The following is a 10348-nucleotide window of genomic DNA, read 5'->3' as shown; positions in this document are numbered from 1 at the left end:
GATACTCTGCATTTTAGAAGGTGAAAATGCACATAAACAAAGTAATTTTTCACATGAAAAAGATCTGAGGGTTTTCCTCAGCTCTCAGGGTCGGTGTGAGCCACAGAGCTGACAGGGCTTCCAGAACTGTCAAGACACTCTGCAGCTGCACCAATAGACTCAAGTTAACTGGATCAGGCCCCCCTCTGCGCCAGTTAGACCAGCCCCGAAGCTTTCCTCAAACAAGGGCATGCTGTTCACGAAGGATGCGGAAAATCTGCAGTCTGTTCACAAGAGGGTGATCAAGTGCAGAGGAATCTGGAAACCATCTCTTCCCAGGAATCAGTGAAGGTGCTGTATTTCTTCTGGAGAGAAGGAGACACGGATAGACCTGGATGCTACTTCTCCTGTTAGAGGGTGGTCATGTCAAAGACAGAAAAGCCTCACTAAGTGTTTCTCTAGAGAGCAGTGAGGAACAGCAAGTATAAATGATGAGGCGGGAGACACAGTTAGCATAAGAAACAGTTTCTAACAACTAGAGCAGTCCAGCCCACCAAGGTAGTGAGCTTCCTGGCCCTGGAAATGTTTAAGTGGGGGCAGGGTGATGTCAGGGCTACGGTAGGCCTCGCTGGCAAGAGAGCCGTGGTTCCCAACCATTTCCCCCCCCCCCCCAAGCATCCCACTGTTAAGGAATCCCATGTTTTGAAATATTGTATCTATTTAATAAACTATACTGCTTCAAAGTAAAAGTTCTCCCATTTTAATAGTCGAAAACCTCTACACTGTCAATCATCTGATGCTTAGGCAGGTGAAGCCCACTGAATAGAGGAAGAAGTGCTCAGCTTTGGGGGGCTGGAAATGCTTCTAAGAAGAGGAGGTGTGCCTTTCAGCCAGAGCTCCCTCTTCCAGCAAGGTGCCAAAATGACCACAAAGGGAAGGAGGAGAGGCACAGGTAGATGTTCTCTAGGCCTTCTAGAAAGCATGGAGTTGGTCCTTTGGCCACCTACATGCAAGTCTTTGCGAAAGGTAAAATTGTAGACATCAAGGGAATGGGCACTGTTCAAAAAGGAATGCCCCACAAATGTTACCATGGCAAAACTGGAAGAGCCTGCCGTGTTTCCCAGCATGCTGTTGGCATTGTTGTCAACAAACAAGTTAAGGGCAAGATTCTGGCCAAGAGAATTAACGTACGTACCACGCATATTAAGCGCTCCCAGAGCCAAGATAGCTTGCCGAAATGTGGGAAGGAAAGTGAAAAAAAGAAAGAAGCCGAAGAGAAAAGTACCTGGGTTCAACAGAAGCGCCAACCTGCTCCACCCAAAGACACATTCTCGGGGAGAACGGGTGGAAAAGACCCTGAGGCACCAGAACCTGTTCCATAAGAATTCATGGTTTAATAGGTGTAAAAATAAGTAAGTCAATAAATAAAAGACCTCTGGACTGGTTTAAAAAAAGGGAGGTCATGCCAGAGCTGGGATTTGCAGAATAACTTGGGGTTCTGTGAGCCAACAGGGGGATGGTCTGTGGGGCAGGGAAAGGCTCAGGTACAGAAAAAGCTCCAGAATACATCACTGAGTACAAAGTGGGGCTGCCATGAGGCTGGGGCAGGAGGATGCAATTAAAAGCGATGTCCGTGCTCTGCTCTGGAGCTTGTCAGTTCAGTAGGGGCCAGGCTGGGGCTTCGACCAGGAATGGGGCATGATCTACAAGGAGTGAAGAGATGCTAGCCAAAAAGGGAGAAAATAGACAAAATCTAACTACTTTAGAAGTAAGACCTTCTGTGATCAAGAGACACCCCAAGGAAATGCAAACAAGTCACAAACTGGGAATTATATCTGCAGCACATTTAAATGACAAAGGACTACTAGCCAGTGTATTTGACCAACTGTATCAATCAAGAAGAAAAAGGAAAAAACTAAATGGGCAAAGGAAACAAACAGGAATAGCACAGAAGGGGGAGCACAAATGTCCCCTAAACACATGAAGAGGTGTTCAACCTCATCAGCAACAAGGGAATGAAAATATGTCCTACCCAGAGAACTGGAGCACATGTAAAAATTGGACAATAGTAAGTGTTGGTGAATATACAGAGCAACGTGGGAGCTCTCGTCCAATGCTGGTGAGCGTGCAAATCAGTGCAAGTATTTTGGAAAGCAGTTTGACATTGGGACTCCCTTGAACTTTTGCATGTGAACATCTACATACCCTTGACTCAGCAATTTTACTCCCAGTATATTCCCTAGAGCAATATTTCTCAATGAGGACCAGTTTCGTTTTTGTTTTAATTTTCAATCTGCTGGGGGAACAATACTTTCATAAATTATAATGAGAATGAATTTCTAAAAAATGAAGCGAAAAAAAGACCTATAATATACAAGCCCTGATATTTTATTATTCAATTCAACATGCATAAAGTTACTTACATATACCAAGGAGATATACACAAGAGTGCTACTGGCAAATTGTTTTGTAACAGCAAAAAAACAAGAGGTAACTCACATGCCCAGTGACAGGATTAGAGATTGGGGAAATAAATTGTGTCATCATGATGGGTTATGGACTACTCTACAGATGTAAATATAAATGAACTATAGCTCTATGCAACAACACCAACAAAGTCTCATAAACATAGTTGTGAGAGAAAAAAGCCTCAGAAGACTCTAATATGATACCTTTTTGGAAAAAGCTTCATCAAAGTACAATTTAATTTACATTTCCATGTTGCAGCGCGATTCACCCAGCTTAAGTGTACAATTATTAGATTATTTAGAGAATTGTGCAACCATCACACTATCTAATTTCAGTGGGGGGGTGGGCCACTTCAGTGGGGGGTGGGTACTTCCACCACTTCAAAAACACCCCTCATGCTTATTTTTAGTCACTCCAGCCATACTCACGCCCTGCCCCAGACAACCCCTGACCTATGTTCTGTCTCTCTAGACCTGACTTTTCTGAACATTGTATATAAGTGAAATCATACAACATGTAGTCTTTCATGTCTTGTTTCTTTCATTTAGCATCATGTTTTTGGAGTCCGTCCGTGTTATAGCTTGCATCAGAACTTCATTTCTTTGTCCGTTCCTTTATGCAGATACACCACACTTCGTTTACTCATTCACAAGTTGGTGGACATCACAAGTGGTGATTTCCACTTGTCAGCTATTTTGAATAACACTGCTTGGCATACAAGTCTTTGAACAAATACGTGTTTTCATGTCTCTTAGGTACATTCCTAGGTGACACTGTTTTTATAAAACTCTAAAACAAACAAAACTAAACAGTGTGAAATACACAGTACTGAAACTATTCTTTAAAAGTGAGGAGAGCTGGGACGCCTGGGTTGAGCGTCCTACTTTGGCTCAGGTCAGGATCTCATGGTTTGTGAGTTGCAGCCCCGCATCAGGCTTGCTGCTGTCAGTATGGAGCCCCCTTTGGATATTCCGTCCTCTCTCTCTGCCCCTCCCCTGCTTGTGCTCTCTCTCTCTCTCTCTCTCAAAAATAAATAAACATTTTTTTTTAATGTTTAAAAATAATAAAAAATTAAAAATGAAGAGAGTAATAAACACAGCATTCAGGGGAGTCAGTTGGGGGTGCATGTGGAGAAAAGGGAAGGACTAGTCTCAGCTAGACAAGAATAATATTGGAAAGTGAGTTTATGGTATTCATTTTATTATGCTTCAAAAAGTACATCACATTCTATATCAAGTATACATACATGTTTATACTATTTATAATGTACATATATTACATAAAAAGACATTTTTAAAAATGAAAGGCTACCTCCAATACCCAAATTCCATTCATCCCAGGATAACCAGGTCCCTACTCCAGCCGACAAGATTAAACACGCTCTGGCCACCTGTCTGCCCTTAGCCTGCTCATGGCTCCCTCTGCTTCAGCCACCGAGGCCCACCCCCCTGGCTGTTCCTCAAAGGTGGGGACTAGCTCCTGCAGGGTCCCTGAAGAGCCCCTCCCCAGATGTCCACAAGGCTGCTGGCTGGCTTCCTCCAGGGCCCTCTTCCCTGATGCCCCAGGTGGAACAGCACATCTGCACGTCCTCCTCTGTGTGCTCCAACCGCAGCCTCATTTATTTTGCAACATGACATTGTCATCTCCCCAGCACAGACACACATCCAGCTTGGCTGTTTAGCTCTCTGCCGAGACCCCAGCATGCAGAAGTGCCTGGCTATAACATGGTCTCAGTAAATACTTTTAGACTGAATTAAAGCAGCCAAGCTTGTGATCAGATGGAGATTACTGGTGTTATCCAACAGAACTCTTCCCGTGTCAACAAAAGCACGAATGGCACACTTTAGGTAACCCATGCCGTAGACGCATCTGGGGGAGATGTATGATTTCAGTTAGAAAGCTGGAGGTGTTGAAAATGGTTGTCTGACCCTCATGAGCACCTTCAAGAACGCTAGGCATCCAGGATCCCATCTGGAGGCAACTGGGCCAGGCGAGACTGAAAGTACTCTGCAAAGCTAGGATTCCATGTTTCCATGGCGGGGTGGCCTCTGGAGGAAAGCAGTCCTACGGTCCTCACCATCCTAATCCAGACCTCAGACAGATAACTCCAGAAGGCAGCTGAGCATGCGCCTAGGGCCCAGGGAGGTCTGGGCTGGAGGTGTGGATTTGGAAGCTATCTCCAGCTTCAATCCCATGATCTACCCTCATAATCTTTTTTTTTTAAGTTTGCGTTATTTATTTATTTACCTATTTATTTGTTTATTTATTCTTAAATAAATGTAATCTCTACACCTAACATGGTGTTAAACTCTCAGCCCCAAGATCAAGAATCATATGCTCTACTGACTGCGCCAGCCAGGTGCCCCCTAGTTAATTTTAATTTAAAAACAGAAGCAGTAAAAAATATCTTCCCATTAAACACAACTTTATTGCTTTAGTAGGACTACATTCCACTCTGGTGAAAATTTAGCATCCGAATTGTGATGTGTAAAATGCACACCAGATTTTTTTTTAAGTTTTTATTGATTGATTTTGAAAGAGAGAGAGCACGTGTGCAAGAGCAGGGGAGGGGCAGAGAGAGAGAATCCCAAGCAGGCTCTGCACTCTCAGCTGGGAGCCCCACGTGGGGCTCGAACTCAAGAACCATGAGATCATGACCTGAGCCAAAATCAAGAGTCAGACACTTACCCGACTGAACCACCCAGGCACTCCAATGCACACCAGGGTTTTAAGACTTAGGCTGCAAAAAAAGGTAAAATATCTCATTACTAATTTTTGTATTAATCACATGTTGAAGCGATAACATTTTGGATATATCGGTTTAAATAAAATATTAATTATTAACTCAATGTTATTAAAATGTTAATAAAATGAATGTTACCTCTTTTTTTTATTTTTTTAAATGTGGTTACCAGAAAATTTTAAATTATATATATGTGGCTCTCATTATATTTCTGTTGGACAGACATTTCCATTATCACAAGAAAGTTCCACTGGACAGTGCTGGTTGAGTCTAAACAAACCAGATTCACCTTGGCCTCCAAGCATCCTTGTTAGTCCCCTCCCACACTGGGCTCCTGCTTTCTGCCAGGGGGGTGGTGGGGTGGAGGGGTGCCTACCTCTCTCAGAGTCTGCCTTTCTCCAAAGGAAGCTCTCTTGCCTGTCCCCTCCAGCCTACTTGAACCTTCTTCCTCTGGACTCCTTAGCACCTACAACTTACACCAGCCTTAGGCACGTGGCCTCAGAGACCTAATTTTCTCTTCATCTCAATCTTTATATTAAAGGTAATCGTGTATTTCTCAGTGTCTTGCATATAAAGAATGCTGATGATTTTTATGATATTAATAACATATTGTTTGTGTATGATGACTGACAAGGGATGGGTCTTCATTTTCTCACAATGCTTAGATGGGGGGATGGGTAAGAGTGTTTACAGCCATTTCACACATGAGGACACTGAGGCTCAAAGAGATTATTTTGCTCAGGTCGTGAGACATATAAGTGTGGCCCAGCTTTTTCTGGCTCCTAATCCAGTGCTATTTCCCCTATACTTGGCTTTTGGTGCCTATGTGACTTAATGCTGAATAAATATAGAAAAGAGAGATTAGCATGGATTTAGGAAACTAGACCTTTTCATGGGCTGGGCTTTGAGAGATGGGTAGGTTTTGGCCAAGCAAACAGGAGTAGGTGGGTATTCAGTAAGAGAACCACAGCTTCTCTGAAAACCAATCAATAATCAGGAGATTGCTTGATGATCATAGAAACATAGAAGTAAATATTCGGGCATATTTTTAAATAACAGCTTTATTGAGATGTAATTCATATACTATAAAATTCCCCCTTTCCAAGTATACAATTCAGTGGTTTTCAGTATATTCACGGACTTACCCAACCCTCACTGCTAATTCCAGAACATTTTCATCATCCCAAAAGAAACTCCATACCATTGGCAGTCACCTCCATTTCCCCTCCCCCCAGTCCCTAACACCCACTAATCTACTTTCGGTCTCTGCAGATTTGCCTAGTCTAGAAGTTTCATATAAATGGATTTATAAAATATGTGGCCTTTTGTGACCGACTTCTTTTGCTTAGCATAATGTTTTCAAGGTTCATCCATGTTGCAGCATATGATAGCATCAATACTTGTAGCATATAATCAATACCTCATTTCTTTTTATGGTTGAATAATACTCCATTGTATGAATATACCACTTTTTGTTTATCCATCCATCAGTTGATGGACATTTGGGTTGTTTCCAGTTTGGGGCTATTATGAATAATAATAGGCTTCTTGGGCATTTGTGTGAAAGTTGTTGTGTGGCTGCGTTTTCAATTCTCTTGGGTATATACCCCAGAATGGAGTTGCAGGGTCACAACGGTAACTCTATGTTCAACGTTTTGAGGAACTGCCAACCTGTTTTCCAAAGTGGCTACCACCATTTTATAATCCCACCAGCAATATGTAAGGGTTCCAATTTCCCCACATCCTCAACAACATTTGTTATTGTGTATCTTTTTAATTTTAGGTGTCTTGGTGGGTGTTAACTGGTAACTCAGTTTGAGGTTTGATTTACATTTTCCTGATGACTAATGAAGTTGACCATCATCTTTTCATGTGCTTATTGGTTATTTGGTTGTCTCTGGTGAATGTCTATTCAAATCCTCTGCCCATTTTTTTTCAGTTATTTATTTACCTATTTATTTGTTTTGAGAGAGAGTGAGAGAGAGAGGGGTAGGGGCAGAGAGAAAGGGGAGAGAGAGAACCCCAAGCAGGCTGTGCTCTGGCAGCTCAATGTGGGGCTCAAACTCACGAAACTGTGAGATCATGACCTAAGCCAAAACCAAGAGTCGGACGTTTAGCTGACTGAGCCCCTCAGGCGCCCCTTTATGCCCGTTTTTTTTGAAGGTTATTTATTTTGAGGGAGAGAGAGCACACAAGTGGGGAAGAGGCAGAGAGAGAGATGAGAAAGAGAGAATCCCAAGCAGGCTCCTCACCATCAGCACAGAGCCCAACGTGGGGCTTGAATTCACAAACCAAGAAATCAGAACCTGAGCCAAAGTCAGACACTTAAGCGACTGAGCCCCCAGGTGCCCCTCTTCTGTCCATTTTTAAACTGAGTTATTTGTCTTTTTGTTGAGTTGTAAGAGTTCTTACAACTCAAGAGGGACACAAGTCCCTTATTATATGCATGCTTTACAAATATTTTCTCCCATTTCGTGGGTTGTCTTTTTCTTTTTTTTTTTTTGATGGTATCCTTTGAAGCACAGAAGTCTTTAATTTTGATGAAGTCTAATTTACCTAATTTTTCTTTTATCACTTGTGCTTTTAGTGTCATATCTAAGAAACTACTACCTAATCCAAGGTCACAAAGATTTATATCTATGTTGTTTCTTTTTTAACATTTATTCATTTTTGAGAGGGAGAGACAGGGATTGAGTGGGAGAGGGGCAGAGGGAGAGAGAGACATAGAATCAGAAGCAGGCTCCAGGCTCTGAGCTGTCGGCACACAGCCCAACGTGGGGCTCGAACCCATGAACGATGAGATCATGACCTGACCCAAAGTTGAACGCTTAACCAACTGAGCCACCCAGGCACCCCTATATCTATATTTCTTCTAATACGTTTATGATTTTAGCTCTTACATTGTCTGTGATCCATTTTGGGTTAATTTTTGTAAATGATATGAGATAGGAATCCAACTTCGTCTTTTGGCATGTGGAAATCCAGTTTGTCCCAGAACCATTTGTTAAAAAGACTTTCTTCCCTTTCCCTCCACCCCATTTAATTGTCTGGGCACCCTTATCAAAAAGTCAAGTGAATGTAAATGTAAGGGTTTATTTCTAGACTCTCAATCTTATTCCATTTGGGAGCATATTTTTCTAAGCGATTTTTTTTTTCCTCGATCTGTGGTAGCTAGTGATTTCTCCTCCCCTGGAAGAGAGGTGGAGATATTGAGTGATCTCCCAAGCAGACTGCATTTCCTTTGTTGGGTCAAGCATCCACAGCGCTGTGCACTGGCCTAATCACAGTGACCTCCTCCTATAGGAATCAGAAACCCCTCCATTGTTTTGATGGCAGCCAGGAAGCAGCTGACTGACCAAAGGACCTTATCTCTTTCCTACCTCTCAAGGTTATTGCAAATATCAAATTAGATAATTTCCACAAAAGAATTTAGGAGGTCTAAAGTGCTATCCAGATGTAAGGTGTATTCTTACTATAGCTCTCCCTCATGAATAAGAACCTAAAAAGAGAGTGAGAAGTTTTCAACTTTTACTCATTGGGATCAAGGCAGTGTCAATGTTATTGCAAATTCCCGATTAGTGAGGTCTGGCTCTTCCTGTTGTTCTTGTAGGCTGTGAGCCTCCCACCTGGAAAGTGAATATGATTGGTGTTTATTCCTTTTATCCACGTCCCCCCTTCCTTGAATGAGGGCCTACTTTGTGCCAGGCACTGTGCTAAGCTCTAGGAAAACCCGAGAATAAGGCAGACAGAGTCTCTGTCTCCTGGAGTTGATGGCGTAGTAGGGAAGCAGCACCCCTCAACAAGCTATTATAGTAAATGTGACCGTTAGAGAGGTGCAGTGACGCCTCCAACCAGCCCTGGTATCAGTTTGCTCCACGCAAACCACAGGGATTAGACTATCTTCCCACCTGTTTACCTTTCTTCTGTGATTTTTCGGCGAAGCAGAGGCTGCTCCATGCCGAACCCAGATGTTCTGTAGACATCATCACAATGCCACACAGACCTGAGAGGGGACCAGCCTGCTCTACCATCGTCCTAGATGTGGTTCTCAGGAGCTCTTCAGAGGGCAGCCCTGGCTGAAACCTGCCTCCATCCTGCTTTCCTGGGGTTTCTTTCCTGAAGACAGAAAAAGGCTCCCTGGTTACAAGCTAAGCCTCACGCTCTTTTTGCACTGCACCCATCCTCCTCTCCTCCCCCCTCCTCCAGGGGCTGAAAGGGTGTCGCTCTCACCACCCCACCCCACCCCCACCCCACCCAAGCCTCCGGTGGAGACTCTTCCTTCCCAGAAAACAGCAGCTCACTTGTGTGCCCCATGGCTCATTGCCCTCATAGCATGGAAAACCAAGCTATGAGGACCCCCCGAGAGCACCTTCCTCTTCAACCCACCTCTACCCCCATCCTCCTCCACACCTGTCTTCCTGGCACTGTGTCATCTGACAAGACGGCACCATCTCGGGGTTCCTCAGGTCACGGCCTCCTGCACATGCTCCAGGACGAGGTGAGCCCATGTGTCCCTCAGAGCTTCAGGCTCCATCCACACGTGGGTACCCAGGATCCCCAACTGCCCCAAGCAGCTGAACGCCTTGTGGGCGCCCGCGCAGCTCTCGACTGCTTCTTTTCCTGCTGCTTCTGCCCTGCCTCTGCTTCTTCCAGCCTCCCCTCCCACACCCTTCTCCACATATAGGGTCCTCCCACCTCTGGGGACGGATGCCCCCAGGAGGAGTTAGGGGAGGACCCTCAGCTTCCACAACCTGGGGAGATGCCATTCTCTCCCTTCCCTGTGCTTGTCACTTGGAGGGACACGTGGATGAGACAGGGAAAGAATGAGGAGTGTGGAGGCCTGAGGTGACTTGGAGCCAGCCACTCAACCTAAGTCTTGATCTCTTCATCTGTCAGTGAAGGGGTACTTCCCATCAGGAGGCTCATCTCTAGCTCTCAGAGCCTGCAAGTCTGTGTGGTCGTTTCTGTGTAAGCGACTGACAGCTTGTGTCCCCAGTGGGAAGAGGGCGTGTGTGCCAGCCCTCCCGTCCCTCTATGCGAACCCTGTCACAACAGCCCCCTCCATTCTTCCCCCCTTTCCCGGTAGTCCCCCACCCAGTGTGCAGGTGCGCCGGGGGCTCTGAGCATCTCTGCGGCACCTCCCCCGGGGCGCCTCCA

The 10348-nt window shown here is 44.6% G+C and overlaps 1 long non-coding RNA gene across 1 annotated transcript; it reads right to left on the bottom strand.

The window, feature by feature from the left end:
• Positions 1 to 8702: 8702 nt before the first annotated feature.
• Positions 8703 to 9219, bottom strand: LOC128774313 (uncharacterized). Its single transcript, XR_008418911.1, has 2 exons — positions 9108 to 9219; positions 8703 to 8817 (listed from the first exon to the last, which is right to left on the bottom strand). It is a non-coding gene; the product is annotated as an uncharacterized LOC128774313 (long non-coding RNA).
• Positions 9220 to 10348: the final 1129 nt, after the last annotated feature.

The sequence above is a fragment of the Panthera pardus genome, unplaced genomic scaffold (assembly GCF_024362965.1).
Source record: "Panthera pardus isolate Hobbes unplaced genomic scaffold, ASM2436296v1 HiC_scaffold_3, whole genome shotgun sequence".
NCBI lineage: Eukaryota > Metazoa > Chordata > Mammalia > Carnivora > Felidae > Panthera > Panthera pardus.
Note: the sequence above shows the minus strand (reverse complement) of the source record. Positions and strands in the feature narration are given on the sequence as shown.